We start from the raw sequence: 16,604 nt of genomic DNA on the forward strand, positions 1-16,604 counted from the left end.
AAGCACCTTTGCAGCCAGTTCACAGTCCACCGAGCTGTTTACTCCCTCCACGCTCACCTGAGGAGCTCTCTTCTTCCCAGATCAGGATTTAAGCTGGGGGGGGCTTTGGGCAGCCCCTCATTGCAGACAGGTGTGCACAGAACTGGTTTGCAGTTGAGCTCAGAGAGCCAGATTGAGTGTGAGTTGTTTCCTCACTACATTTTAAGGTGTAATTACTCTGCAGCCTGGCACCCAGACAATGAACAAAGACTTTTCTCAGAAAGGGCCCCTTACACTCCTTGAGGCTGAGAGATTCCTTACCACAACAGATCCTCAATAAGTAATTAATAGCATGCTAAACTTTGACATCTTAGCTAAGTGTTTGCACATAAAACCCTTTAGACGTAAACCATTGACCAAGTCTAGGACTAGGACTGGATGCAGCTGCACCTACACTCCCTCTGATAAGTTTAGGAAGCAAGGGGCTCCTTTCTGAACCTCATAACTTGAGAGGAGGGTGTCCCTGACAATTTGTCTGACCCTGTCCTCCATACAGTAATTAATCGAGTGTACCTTGCCATCAAATCTTGTTAAACCATTGTCACATTTACCATTGAACGTTGTTAACTCATTGTTCTATAGCAATGAAGCATGTTGTTGCTTCTCTCTTATGAGCGAAATGCATGACTCCATCTGCAACAAAAGGGCTGAACAGGACATGAAGAGCTCATGTTTGTTGAGCACTCTTGACTACAAGATGTGATTGAGTAGGTGTGGTACAACATGTAGGCCTTTTGTAAGGAGGGAAAGGGGTCACTTCAGGAGAGCTTTCTGGAGATCTTACTTGCAGCTGCTCATTGAAAGATAAATGTGGGTAGTGGTCAGAGTGGGCTGTGGAGTCATGCCTCAGTGGACGAATGTGATCTAGAGTTTGTTTCTCATTGGGTCATGGAGAGAAGTATGTTCAAGCACCAGCTGACTTTCTGACATGTAGAGTTGTACAATGCTCCCTGACTGTGTAGATCTGCCAGAAGAGGTTTCATTTTGTCAAAATATCAGTCAAGAGCTCTGATCCAAAAATATGTCCTCAAACCATGTCACCTTTGGTCTTCCTAGTAGGAACAACCAAAACCCAAGCACTAGCCAGAGGTCTAGCCCCAAAAGAGGTATTCTTGGGGGTGTCCTGAAGGCCTTGCCTCTCTCCCTTGCAGAAGACCCCTTGGCTTGTTTTTTCTCCCTCAGTAGGGAACTAACAGGACTTTCCTAATGTGACCATAAAGCAGCATGCCCTCTATGTGGTCAAAACACCCAGGAGCAAAATAACAGGGAAGGTTTTTCTCAGAGTAGCTTTACTTCCACCTCCTCCAAAAGAGGTCTCTAAAACAGGCCTAGAAGTGTTTGTCTCTACAGACAGAGAAAAGTGGAGACTGTGGCAGGTCAGTTAAACAGATTCTCCTAAGAGACTTGCCCAGGGGAAGTCCATATTGCCATAAAGCATGAAAGCCTTGGGCCAGAGCCCAGCCATTGGCTCATCCTTCTTTTGATCTCACAGGCAGCATTTCTCCAGCCAGAGAAGGACCCCTGTAAATTCATTTATAAAGTTCATTAGATAGAAGCCTAGACTAAAGCCCAGTGTTCAACACTGACGTTTCAGATAGTTCAGAGACTGCCCAAATCCTGGCTTCCCAGGGCAGGCCTCTCTTGATTGATATTATTTAGAGTTGGAAATGTCATCCTGCCAGCATCGCTTGGAAAACACAGCAGTGCTCAAGACGCCGGTTCAGACGGACTTCTCTGCACAGCTGCCCATTTGCAGAGCATGTGGTGGGAATTTGTTGATAGGTTCTTGACAGAACTTATGGCTTGTTTATCTGGTAGCTTTATTTTGTGCCTCCTACCCAACCCGGAAACCCTTCCTCTTCTAACCTCTTGGCCTGCTATTATATACAGACTAGTCTACATGATAATTTTGGTAACCATGCTTCATCTTATGACAAACACTGCATAAACCAAACAGATTTGTATTGTCATAATTAAAGCAAACTATTGGATGGTTTATCTACACAATCCTAACAGTTCTGCCATTGCTAACACTATACCAGGCCTGCAGATGTTTCAACAGCCACTGTAGAGTATATTAAACTATGCAATATCAAACCAGGTGCAACAGCACTGTTGCTTTCCAAGACTGGAAGGACTTGGAAGCTGGCAGCACTTCTTTCTAAGGTTACTGCACACAGAGATGAGAAAGCCTCACCCAGTCATCCCAGGATCAACCCATTTAAACTGGAGCCCCCTTTTCAGAAAAGCCTGTAGTTTTTCTTTAATGTCTCTTTAAGGTTTAGAGAAGATAAAGCACCTTCTTTGTCTTTACATTCCAAGCTGCAGATATTTGCTCTGTCTAACAGATTACTACACCCCCAGATGCCAGACTTTTTTTATCCCAGCAAAGGTATTTGTAAACAGTACTCCATTCCTGCACTCCAAAAATAATTAAATTAATCTGTCTTTTCCTATGAGGCATGCTCCCAGGGTCAGCCTTTCTGGTGGTTATTTGCTGAGCTTCTTCAGATTTCTCAGCTGCCTTTTCCAGGTAGGGACATCAGAGGAAGTTGGGGATGGGGGACAGAGGGCTGTTAGCCCATCAGTTGATTTAATGTAGGTTAAACCCCTTCTTTACACTGGAGCAGATGGAGGGTGTATGTGTGTGTAATACAGATGGACTGAGGGACACGGCTGATGCTCAAAGACCATGGGAGCATGGTGCTTCTCTACACACCACCCACAACTCCAAGTCTGCCAGCACCAATGTGTATCCTTAACATTTTTGCCTTCCTTTCAGCTCCTACACTGCCTGGCCAGACCTGCTAAGCAAAGCCCACATACCCTGCATTTGGCAGCCATGTGTGTAGGTCTTCCAAGCCCACAAGGATTGGAGGGGCAGGGGGAGTTTTCTCTGCATGTTGGTTCTACAGTTGCCATGTTTAATACCACCAGCAGCAAATGCCAGTACAGGGGATGTGGACATGCTATTTGTAACTTAAGTTTCACAATCAATAGAGCAGCCATTTGTGCTGCAAGCTCCTGAGGGGGCAAGAAAAATCAATTGGTTTTGCCAAGAATATCCTGGAGGGTCATTTGTCAGCAATGCTGAGTGAGGGAGCCAGAGGGTCCAAAGGGAAAGCCACACAGAACAGGGTAGGATACCTGCACAGAAGCACACAGAGCAAGTATGGGTGGCAATGAGAAGTGTGGATTTGTAGTTGCAACTATGTGATGGAAAAACAGGGCAAGGAGCCTAGCAAAGACAGCTGCAGGCAGGGAAGTCCTCTCATCTGTGCCAGGCAAGAGGAGCCTGTGGGCTGTTTAATACACCAGTAAATTCCTGATATGTGATGCAAATCAGCTATCACACAAACCCCAATCCAGCACCCACTAGCAGCCAGGGAGGATTTCAGTGGAGGGATTTGGGTCTGTTCTGGGCTATTGCTCGAAGTCCTTCCCACTTGCAGCTCTAGCAAGGTGGTGGAATTGGTGACTGACTTAGCAAGAAAAAGAGCACTCTTGATCCATTGCCCTGGGGTCTGAGAGAGCTGAGTACCCAGCTGAACACTTGACAACACAAACACCCTAAGCAGCAGTGAGAATAAATGCACCGTAAGTCCAAAAGGGACAAGACTGTGCAATGATGTGTTAATACATTTGTATGTGATGAGAGAAAGAAACACTTCAATATGGATGGGGAGAAGACCTGAAGACCTCTACCACAAGGGTACAAACTCTGAAGAGACAGGGAGATGAGAGTGAGGCCACAGATACAGTAGGGAAGTGTGGTGTGAATGCGAGAGGGAAACTGAGGCACAATCTTTGCATGCAGTCTCTAGTGAAAGATGTCAGGAGCTTATCTACACCACATCCAAGGGTCACCTTAAGGGATTTGTGGAGTTTCCCCTTCCTATGACATGTATTTGTGGTGGGAAAACAGCCAGCAGCATAGGCACTACCAGATGGCATGAGCAGGTCAAAAACACAAGACCACTTCTGCGCAGGTTAGCTTTGTAATGCAAGCTCAAAGGGGAAGGACATCTCCTTATTCTCTCTCCAGTCCCTTCAAGGACAAAATTTCTTTCTCATACATGGCAAGGTGCCATTTTTTTCCCCCTACCATCAGCAAAAATTTTCACAGATTAAATATGACTTAATGGCTCTCCAGGGGGGTCTTTGCCCAGGTAGCGGTGCATAAAATCACAGGAAACAGCCTGCCTGAGGTCTTTCCAGCAACTGGAGAAAAGATAAAGCTGCTGGGAAGCAGGCATAAATAGCCTACAGGCTCTTTTTACACACTTGGGCCTCACTCTAGGAAGTGGCTCATCCCTTTCGCCTGCAGCAGAAACAGAGGACATTCAGCACCAGGCAGGACTGGCCTTACACCTTTCTGACCATTACACCAGAACAGGCCTCCCATTTAGCCTGGGCACCTCCCATCTTTCCAGGCTTTTACAGCTCTTCCCAGCTGGAGTATACATGATATATAAGATACTAATTATAATTAACATACACAGTTAATTTTTCCTGGGCCAATCATCAGCACTGATCCTTCTCTCCAAAGATTGATTTGTTGGAGCAGCAGAATTGTTGGAGCAAGGAATTGCTCAAACATTTGCTATTTTCTGGCTCATTCCTGTAAGGCAAAGTGGTGGACTGTCACTTGTGCCATTACGACATATCCCTTCTGTGCCCTAAGAGTAGCTCTATTGGGCTGTGACTGGTCCTAGAGCACTCAGCACTGAATGTGGAGTAAGATTTTGACCTAAGTTTCACATTTTAAAAACCTATACGTCTGTGTGGGGAAGGGTGCAGGGCCACGGCAGGCACATGGTTAAATGAAGGGCCCAAACTGGGAGGCAGGCCGTGGCTAAGTGTTTGATTTTACTTTTGAACTTCACTCCCAGTCCTCCCAGTCTATCCAATTTCTCACAAGCTTTGCTCTGCCTTTATGTCTGTGTTACAGTCATTCTCCCCTATCTTCTCATCCACTATTACTCACACCAGTGCACCCAGTGTCAGTGAATTGGAATCCAGCTCTTCCTACACTGGGGTGGGATCCTAAAGCTGGGCTACTCCAGCAACCCCAAGCCTGCTCTGCACCAACAAGTTCCGTATCATGTTGGCTGTCATCAGCCCCATACAGAGCAACTGGTTGGGAATCCCCGGCCTTGGCTTCCTTCCCACAGCAGCATCTGGCATGTCAGCAGACGCAAGGGGACTGTCACAGGAGTTGTCCCCAGGCACTCCCTTCCCAGGCTTTCTGGAGCAGCTCAGAGCAGCTCCATGCCAATTCTGCTGTGTTTAAGTAACCTTCCCAAGACCACCTAGGACACATTGTTCAGTCCAGGTGGCTGGTATCCTTATGTTGCAGGAATTTTTCCATTTTCCTCTGTCTTTTCCCTTCCCACGGGAACAGGATGCCCGGATGATGAGACACTGTGTGGTATTCTTCACTCACATGAGCAGTAATGGTTACACGTACTGTTTTGGGAAATTTTATAAACACACACAGCATGTTTAGAGGTTGGTTTTTTTCATTTCAGTTAAACACTTGTGGATAACAAAATTCCAAATATCTTGAAAACTAGCAATAAAATAGCAGATTTAAAACAGGTCAAGGAATCATAATTTTTTTCCTTGGAAAGTATTTTTGTAAACTGGCATAGGGTCAGAAGAGGGAGATTGGCTGAATTTCCCCAAGAGACTTCACTGACCCACCATTACCTCTGCATTGCACTGATGCAAGGCAGGGAGGATCTGCTTGCACTATCTTTTTCTACAGCTTTTTCAGATATCCGTGGCAGTGGTTTAAAAGGACCGATGCTGCCAGCCAAGTAGTGACCAAACCAACCACTGCCCTCTGCTGAACACAGCCTGAAATTCACACAGACCTCCCGAGGGTCCAGAAAATTATGGTTGAAATCATGTTTTTAAACTCCCCCCTATCTTAGATTGTGACTCTTTCCTTCAGGTCAGCTGTTAAAGTCCTGTATTTTGTGGCTTCCATGTTGTGTCTCTGATACACTGGTGCATCTCTACAGCACATTTAAGTATGCATTGCTACACAAGGCTGCTATTCATCAAAGACACTGTGTTTACATCTGGCTAGTCCTCTAGCCACCTTGGTTAAGGATTTGGGCAAATGTCTAAGGAAGTGACAACAGTTTCTGATGAGAATTATCACAGGAGCACATCCAAATAGGCAAACACATGGGGAATGTATTACATTTGAAGAGAATCAGCCACAGAAACCAATTTCTAAGGGACCTTGAGGAGTCTCCAACACAAGAAAATAAGCCTGGGTGCCCTCCTCAAAGGCACATCAACATCCAGTCACGGGCAGGAAGTGAAGCCCAAACACACCTAGTTCAACTTCATAACAATAATCGGTCTCTTGACTAATGCAGTTTGGGCTTAATCTCCCTTATTGGGAGAGCCTGAGAAGCCCTGAGGGTTACCTTGGTGTGCTGGACCCCACAGAAATCCCTGGTGGGATGGGTGTCCTAGCCCTGAGCTCCAGCCCACTGCTGGCAACAAACAGTGCAGCTTGTGCGTGGCCCAGGACAGTAAGGATTTCTTGTCCCTTTCAGAACTTGTTGTACACTTGTCCCTAAATCTCTGAGGGTCAGGCACCAGTGCCCCGCCCCCCCCCGCGTAGTCTTTTCTTCAGATCCTCTGGCCTTGGAACATCATACCTGCAAGATGGCTGGAAATGGTCCCTGCTGCTGCTTTGGGCTGAAGACAAGCAAAAATCTGTGTCAGAGCTCACAACAAAGCATCTTTAGGGCAGCACCTGGGGAGGGAATTGGTGTTCGCTGGTGTCTGAGGGGAGAGCGGTGACTGAGGGCAGTATGTCCTGCCCTGGGGCGCCTCAGCACCCCTGTCAGAGCCCCAGTCACGAGCTGGACCGTTCTCCTGAGTCTCCTCTGCCCTTGCTCGACCAGAGAGCTCAGATCTGTTTTCTGGCTCCACTGCCGGGCCTCGCTGGGCCGAAGGGGTAACGCGGGTAGCCGCCTGGCGACGGCGGGAGAGGCTGAGCGGAGAGGGGAGAGGCGGCACCGCCCGCCACGGCCGCTCCGATCCCCACAGGTGGCCGCTAGATGGCGCTCCGGGAAAGGCCGAGGGCCACGGGGGCGGCGGTGGCGGGAAGAGCACAGCGTCCCCTCAGTGACAGGACCCGCGGCCCCTGGGTGGCGGGGCTCAGAGCTCGTCCTCGCAGAGGCAGAACTCCCCTGCTCCCTAGTGGGGCTCAGAGGCAGGACTCCTCTGCTCTGTGGTGGGGCTCAGACCTCATCCCCTCAGAGGCGGGACCCTCTCTCAGTCTCCTGGTGGCTCGTCCCCTCAGAGGCAGGATTCCCCCGCTCTGTGGTGGAGTTCAGACCTTGTCCCCTCAGGCAGGACTCCCCTGCTCTGTGGTGGGGTTCAGACCTTGTCCCCTCAGAGGCAGGACCCCCCCTCCATCTCCTGGTGGCTTGTCCCCTCAGAGGCAGAACTCCCCTGCTCCATAGTTGGACTCAGAGACAGAAGTCCACTACTCAGTGGTGGGACTCAGACCTTATCCCCTCGGAGGCAGAACTCCCCTGCTCCCCAGTGGGGCTCAGAGGCAGGACTCCCCTGCTCTGTGGTGGGGCTCAGATCTTGTCCCCTCAGAGGCAGGACACCTGCTCTGTACCTTCCATGACAAAGGCCAGGTTATTGAACCTCTGGACACTGCTCCAGCTGCCTGCATCTGGAAGTGGGGCCCAAGTAAACTATTGACTGCTGTGGGCAAGGGGAAGACCACTGGGACCACGGCCATAGTAAGAGACCAGGGCCCAGCAACGGAGTGAGCCTAAAGATTGCTCCAGGCACCCTCTGCTTCCCTCAGTCTGTTATATGAGGAAAGGGGACATGCTCCTCTCTTTTGCCCACCCAGTACATAACATAGCTGAGGTTTAGCCCCATATGCTCAGCCACTATGGACATTGAACTGCCCAAACGCTCCCAAAGCCAGTGGCAGCCAGGCCTGGGACAAGGTCATGGCTGGAAATTGTCTTTAGATGATGCTGTGCAGGGACAGCTCATCTGGCTCAGCACGTCGAAGGGATGTTGGCCTGCTGCAGACCCTGCTCATCTTTGGGTGGTGCTGGTATCTTTACAAGAATGGCTCCCTTGTTCTTGCCTTGGCAAAGCTGTTGCATAAATGAAGCTAAGATAACCCTGGGATAACCTTTACCACTACAAGTCCCTCCTCTGTACTCGGTATAGCCCTGGTTCAGTCTGAATGACTCCTTTCATCCTGGAGATACATGGCAGGCAGGGGTCACTGTTTATGTCTTGGCTGTTTTGCCAGGCTGCATTCAGTGTCCTAGACACACCTCGCTAGAGTCACTGTAATGGTGTGCAACCCATCCACCCCAGGGACAAACGGTCCAAGCCCAGACCTCCAAACAAACTGCAGTTAGAATCTGGCCTGAGTGCACTGCTGGATCCAGGACTTGGAAATGCTCTGGGTCAGTCATATCACAGACAGCATGTATGGGAACACTTCAGCTCCAGTACAAACCTGCACAATTACACCCTGCACTAGATTCTTAACAGTTTCCTGTCTGAAACTGTGTTTTATTCGTCATCTTCTCAGATTGCTAGTAAATCAGAGGGGAAAAAATAGCTATGACGTATCCCTTCCATTCTCAAACACAAACTGCTCCTGGTTAGTTAGGCAGTGCCTGCATCAGGAATTTCCTTTGGGTTACCAAGTCACTACGGAAGGAAAAGGTCCTGATGGAAACAAGTCACCACACATCAATCCTGTGAACCACTTGGGAGTGCTGAGCTCCAGACTAGGCCACCATGGTCACCATATGCATTTTCCATAGGCATTAGCTGCATGTCTGAACGAGCCCCCAAGAAACCCTGTTCAGAGTCTTGCTCAACCACTGTCCTCCATCTGCATCCCAAGCAATTTGTGGTCAAGGGGAGACCTGAAATACAAAGGACTCTAAGCCTCCAAGGACAATGTGCCTTTGCAAAAAGGCAGGAGACAGCAAGTTTGTTGCCAAGGTCATGGGTCCATGTCAAGTGATGTCACACACCCTCTGCATTACAGAGAAGGAAGGACCCAGCCCAGTTCCTCTCTGACGTTAAGTCTGACTCTGGGATAAATTTTGAGTGTGTGGATGAGATGGACACTGGAAACATTTCTTTTTCCTTCTAAAAGCACAAGTGGAGTGCTTGCACCCCCACGCCCACCCCAAGCCAATTTTCACTTGGGCTAATCCAGTGCTAAGCAGGAAAGGAGAGAAAAAAGCCCCCAGAACAAATCAAACCCAAAGCCAGCTTCTGCATCAAGGAACAAAGGTTTCCTTCCTCCTGACAGAAACCCTGAAACATGGGAATAATTCAGCACAGTCAGAATGCCATATAACAAACTGAGAACAGCAACGATCATCTCCTTCCAGTGCCCTCCTGAGGGCATCAACAAATCTCCCACCCTCATCCAGGCACTTTTCACCCCTGCCAACAGGATGGCACCTCTCCTGTGCAGTTCCTACCTCAACTTTATTTGTTGCACACTGAAACAGGTTTGATGCCTTTCTTTGGAAAGGTTTCCTAAAATGTCTCTGAGGCTTAGAAATATTATTCTTCTTCCCAAGCCAAAGATGCCCATGTCCAATTTATTCTCATTTGATCCTCCATTAGAACTATCTTTTAACATAAATATCTTTTTTGCCCCAACATATTTAACATAAATACTACTTTGCCTCCAAACTTCTTTTGCTTTGCTTACACAGAGCATCTTTCAGCCTTGGTTGACTAAGTGATCCATATGCTCTTCTCAAAAAATACATCCTCCCTTTCCCTGTCATCCAAAGGATAGTCTGAACTCCCTGAGACTATGTACAGCACTCTGCGGACTGGCTTGTAACCCCAGTGCTTAATTTCTCCTTGGTTTTACTTAGGCACAGAAACTCTAATGGCTCAAAATGCATGCAAGAATTTCTATTATCTCCCTTCTATCCCTGATTGCACATACCTCTTTCCATGACACATAGCCTGCTGCAAGGCCATGAGGTACCCATATGCTGGGAACATTTTTTGACGTTCCTCTCCTAATCCACTTGAACCCTAACAATCTGACAGGTCAGGCAGACCTAACAGGTTTTGCTACCAGCTGGCGGAGCAGAACACAATAGCTCATCCCCCTTTAAGTAAGTCCCAAAGGACTAGGAGACCATCACAGCCTCCAGCCCCGTGAAATGCACAATTTGGTGGGCCGCTCAGGGAGACAATCGCCAGTAATCCCAGAGCCTTCGCTCTAATTCACACTCATGTGGACAGGGCATGTAACCTGCCTGTGACTCATGTCATTCTTGGGCAAACTGCCACAAAGGAAGAACATTCAAAATGGCTCATGATGACTCTCCACTGCTTCATTCCAAATAAAACAGGAGAAGAAGAGGCAGCTGCAGAACCTATTTCAAAACAGAGTCACAATGAAATGGTGACACAGCAATTCACACAAGCCTGAAACAGAGCAAGGCTCTGACATAAGCAGCTTCTTTTACTGCCCAACCTACAGAGGCGGGGAGCTTGCCTGGCTGGTGATTTGATCTGTTTCTAAGTGACAAACGAATGCAGAAAAAATGTGGTGAAGCATCACAGTCAGCAACAGTTGTATGCAGCAGCCAAACAACTCCAAAAACTACCCTCTTTCCCCTTTTCCTTTCTAGCAAAGCAGTGTTGTATCCCAGGGGTTGTTGCCATTCAGAGGCAGGGGAATACCCAGCCTTGCAGATGAAATGTAGACTCCTTGGAGGAAGTGCAGTGAGTGGCTACATCTAGCTAAATATCCATATGGAGAAACAATACCACCTTGGCACTGCTGCCCATCAGGGCTCTGGGGCCCTTTATACCCTCTGCCCTAAAACATTACCCTACCTTTATAGGTCTTACAGTTTTCTCAGTATACTGACACCTTCTTGCTTAGACTACATTAAGCCTCTATGTCTATGTTGACACTGTGAGAATTAAAGTAACTTTATTTCTACATAGATTTGACCTGGTTTCAGGAGCACACTTTAAATTCACCCCTTTGGGTAGACCAGGTTAACTTCCAAAGAGGTCTCTGCAGAGATGAGCTGCCCCAAAACTGCTCCATGGTAGTTCTTAGTTACACATCACAGGTTTCTGTGCACTTTAGTCTGGTTTTGGAAGTGGAAGCTCTGAAAACCCCAGCAGGAAGGATCAACCTGGCTAGTATTTGTAGGGGGCTATCTACATCCTAGCTGGAGATGATTTCAACATAAGCACTGAATGTATCTACTTTCCCCTGCATTTGCTAATATAGGATATACCTAATGTTCTTCCCTGTCTTGTCCATCTCGTGAGCTGAGCCTAACCCTTTAGATCTGAGTTGGTACCAGTCATAGCACAGGAAGGCAGAGAGGCATGCAGAGCTGGGCAAATACAGCTACACCCATCCAGGGGGAGAAGCTGGCACAAGCTGGCAGGAGCAGAATGAATAAGTCAGGGTTGTTAGGTAGACAGGGTGTCTGTCTGAGGCTATGGGTTTGTTGGCAAGTCTCAGGCCATGGCGGTTGAAAAGACAAAGAAAGTGCTAACAGCTCAGACAGCAATAGCATAGGACATCCTTGCTCAGACTTCATTTGAAACTCTTAGCCCATCATTACTACACACAGAAATGGGATGGGAGAGGGTCCTCCTTCACTCCCAGAGAAAGCAACACCCAAGTCAACCTGATCAGCAGAGGATGACCCTAGCCAAAGACAAGGAAGAGGAAAAAGCACTAATGGCTTTTGTGAAGAGGCCCAGCTGCACCCCAAACAATCTTACTGACAGTGCAGGAGCCAGCAAAGCCTGGTTCTGTTGCATGTAGATCACTACCAAAACAGAGAACAACAGATGTCTTCAGGAGGACTATCAAGCATGTGAAGAGAAGGTCACAGTAAGATGAAAGGAGCTACTGTATTTTTTTAAGTTTAAATTTTTCCTCTGCTTATATGTATAGGTCAGATTTCCCATGGATTGAAAACTATGCATCCTCAGAAACATCCAGGCTGATCTATATCTCCACAAAAGCCTATACTTCAATAAACCAAGCAAGCGCTTCACATTTGAAGTAAGCCTTTGTACCATCAAGACACTAACTTCAAAATCCCCCCAGCTGGGGCAGTTTGCTTGCAAGTTCACCCTGCAAGTACAGGCAGCCACTGTGTTTCGGCTAACATTTTGGTTCTGAGGGAAGGTTCGAGTCTGCCCAGGGTTATAACCAATAAGTGAAATTAGCAGTGGCTTCGTGTCAGTTAACCTCAAATTGTCTATGTCTACACAGACGCACCTTGAAGCGATTGAACTTGAGCTTTCCCTTGGCACTGGATCAAGCACCATGAATTTGCATTTGAGTTTTAGCTCATACTTCACATAAAGTTTACCCAGACAACAGGCATATATGAGCATTTACAATCAGCTTCCCTTCCTTCCTCCTATCTCCACAGCAAATCGGTAAGGAATGTTTCTGACAGCCTTTTAAAGCGCAGATGGTCAAAATATATAGGTACAGTATTTATAGACTACTAAGGCTACCAGAATAAAAATAAGAGTCTGCTACTCTGCTGCAAAGCTCCGATTCAGTCTACATTAAATCATGCTGTTTGCAAGCCCCTCCATGCACATATAGACCTTATCTGTGCTTAGAGATTGTATTTGCACATGACATGCTCACTATAGGTGAAGATACTTGCAAATTGTCTCTTTCACCTTCACCATTCCCAGCATTTTGACGTGCAGAGGTCCCTGGGGCTGTGTTCGTGGATCTAGCTTCAGCCACTGAGTCCCATTGCCTTCCCTACTGAGAGAACCAGGCAGCTGGAAAATTGAGTGGTTCTCTGGGAGAACCTGGGAGTTTGGCTCATTGCAATTGGATGCAGGGGAGGAGGTGGTGATGCAGTTTGTTTCTACAAACTTTGCTTCTGGGATTGTCACGTGTTTCACCATGTTAAGGAGAACCTGATGACCCATGTGGACTGCTGTATCAGATCTCAAACACTGAAGTTTTCAAAGACCTTGTGTTTTACGCAGATCAACACAAGCCCTTTTAAGCTATTTTTTGGTGCTTGAGAGTGAGTTAGGCTCTACGGGAAGCGTAGCCATTGTATTAGCAGCTGCAAATCCCACCCTAAGATGCACAACTTGACCCAGCAGCAGGACCACAGAGACAGCTAGGATTAGCCAAAGCACAGAATAATTCTTGATCTATGCTGCAAAGAATGGAGGTCTGCTGCAGATCACAAAATCACTAGAGTTTGCTCTGTGGACTCTGCCCTCATTAAAGTAAAAAGAGGTCTCCTCTAAGTGTCTGTTTCCAGTGCTAAAGACCATGAATTAAATCTTAGCCATTCTGCCATCACTGTGGCTGTGAAGGAGCATCCCTTTTCAGGGGAATCGGGGAATGCAGTGAGAACCCATCTAGCAGGTCAGCCGTTGTCATACTCATTACTTGACTATGATGAGGCTTTTTATGTTCCACAGGCCATGAACCATCCTGTTACCATGAGCCATAAAGCAGCTCAATCCAGCAACACGAACAGTGGCCTGATGGTTTTTCTGGAATGGGATGCATTGGGGAGGGCAGATCATGTGAAGAAATGAATTAACGGTTAACAACCAGGGGGATATTGTTTTAATAGCAATGTCAACAACTTTACTGATGCAAAATACAGTATGGGTGTATCATGGCCACATCTCTTCCACAGTGCCCGAAAACTGGCAGCAATACTTTGCTGCAATGTGCAGATCTGCACATGTAAAAAACCACACAGACAATCACATAGCCTTAATGCAGCCAGATACATGCCCTGTGCCTTCCCATATCTCCAGGATGTTGTTCCACATGACACACTGTGCTTCACCCCAGGAAGGTATGCAGAAGGACAGCCTTGCTATCACCAGTGATATGTTATAAAACTTCAAAAAGTGACAAAGTTTCTTGGGATCTGGCTGGAGGAACTCAGACACAGGCCAAAAGTGGAAGGTTGTTTACATGGAGGATAAGTTCTTCTGAGAGATACTAGCCTTCATTCTCCTCTTTTGGGGATAACACCCACTGCACAAATTTGAGTAGTCCATAGAAGTAACACAAACTGAACGATGGCTGGAGGAGGTGGCAGAAATCTGGCTCACAGGACAGCAGTGTAAGCTGTAGCAGATGTCTGCTTAGACAAAATCATTTTTTTTATCTCCCCTTTCAAAACAACAGTCAGATCTACATCAAGTTCTTGTGATATTTGTGAAATATTGTGGAGTCTTGGCAAAAGACACAATGAGATGCCTTAGACTTGTTTACCAGGTCTATACATCTGGTAGTTGAACTGCATTTCTCAGATCAAAAGGAGAGGCTAGGGTGTTTTTTTTTCCCCCAAGTACACAAGGCCTGAAACCCCAGTTCCCTTAATCATTTCTATTTCTTCAGCACTTTGGAAAAATCCTCTGTGCTGATTCTCACTTCCATCTGAAAGTCTTCACTCTTGGATCCAGGTGTTGCAATGTGAATCAGATATTGTCAAGGAATAACAACCTGTCCTGTTAAAATTACAATGGGTCCCTTGCTTTTAAAACAAGAATCATTGATACTTATACATTTGACAATAAGAACATTACTGCCTGCTGGTCCCATCCCCTTTCAATCTGTCCCCTTTTCCACTGTCCTTCTGGACACACAGACGTTTGCAGTTTGTAATGCTGTTTTTCCATCTTCTGATAAATCATCCTGCAGACAGAAAGTTACCCACATATAACATTGCAAGGTATGTTTTCTGCCTCTTTTTTCCTTTCAAATCATTGTGACCTGGTAAAATTTCTACATCCATCACTGCTGCTAAATTTCAAACCATCTTCCTCAGCTGTCTCTAGAGACCACAGACTGCTACCAGCCCAGGCCTGTTCCCTTAGGCTACTGTATGACCCCACAGCCAGTGGCAGTCCTTGTTCTTTCACAGCAGAGACAAAACAGGAGGATGGAAGAATAGGACACATTCAAGGACTCCTTTCTCTACCACCTTCCCAGACCACAGTCCTTACAATCAGCGTACAAATCGAGCAGAAGCATCTGGAAGCCATCTGTGCCTCCAAGCCCTTCAGAAGCCCTCTGCAACATCTCTGCCTAGTCAAGCTCTCCCATCACACCTTGGGCCATGAGGGACTGCATTTATGTGCTGGTTGTCTAACAAACACAAAGCCCATGTTGCTGAGCACCAGATCTTTTCCCCTTGGCCTCTTTATAAGTAAGGACGTCAGCATCAGGCTTGCTTACTTGGCCAGGCTTCTCAGCACAGGGAAGATGACAGTTTTGCGCCATTACTCGTATAGGCCGCTTGGGTTTCCTCTGCAAAACCAACATGATCATATCAGCTTTAATAATACCTGTAGCGTTTAAAACCCTGGTGCTACACCTCACAGAAACTTTGAGCCAGGCTCTAAGATGGTATAAATGGGAATAGCACTCCCAAATTTGTTTAGGCTGCTGTAAATCAGGAAGGATCTGGATCCTTTGCCTCTGGTGCATCTCTGCATGTGTTGTGACTTAATAAGCAATAGCTAAGAATAACATTTAGTCTCTCAGCCTGAGTGCTGTGCAGAATATCAAAGTATTTCACCACAAGTGCAATAACATGACTTTCTGTCCTTCACAATCATAAAAATGTCCTCACCTCCCACATCCAGGGAAACAGTGAAGTCACTTATCCCCTAAATTATACCGCAGTCAACAGAAGCGCAGAGTCTTTGTTTTACCTGACGTTCCACTTAAGAAGGAGAGACGCGAGAGTCTCTGTCATGGCAACTGCTCGTCCCTAGCAGACGAGCTGTCTCCAGGCCTCTCTGATTACATCTTTGCCGTTATAATTCACATCCTGCACTTATTAGTGATAAGGTCAATGGGAGCAAATACAATGGGAGCTGCTGAAAACTCTGTTGTTGCACATGCTCCCGAGGACACTCACTGTGCTACAGAGACCAAAAATAACTTCCTGGTCTGCCAGAGCGGCATGGAAAATATTTCCCTGTATTTTCTAGGTTATGGATAACTTCCCTTCTTTAGGTTTGTGGTGCCTATTTCTTCAGGAGAGCTGAACACAAATATCCCTTGGGGGCATGTGTGGTTTTCCTATGTGCTCTGCAGAAGTGCTTTCACCCTGGACATCTCCATGCCCTCCTTACAAGGGCAGAAAATCACTCTCCCTCACTTCTCTGATTCCTACTTATGCACACACAGCTTTAACTCAGCATTTCTCCCTTTCATTCTTTTTTTCAACATCATCAGCCTTACCTTCTCAGTATAGGACTCCTAATACTCCTATGAGAGTGTGAGCTCTCAGTGCGTACCCATATCAGAGAGCAGTAACACTGCTTGTGTCCTCTGCTGTTCCTCTAAATGAAGTACACGCAACCCTTGAAAGTCCCAGAGGCTCTTTCCTACTTGTTTCTAGGGCAAGAGGAGAAAGTGCTCCAGGAAGCTCCATTTCTTCCTTAAGAACAACCACGTCTGCAACTGCTACACAGCACGACAGCAACGGACCAGG

This window comes from Falco punctatus (assembly GCF_963210335.1).
Source record: "Falco punctatus genome assembly, chromosome: 3".
NCBI lineage: Eukaryota > Metazoa > Chordata > Aves > Falconiformes > Falconidae > Falco > Falco punctatus.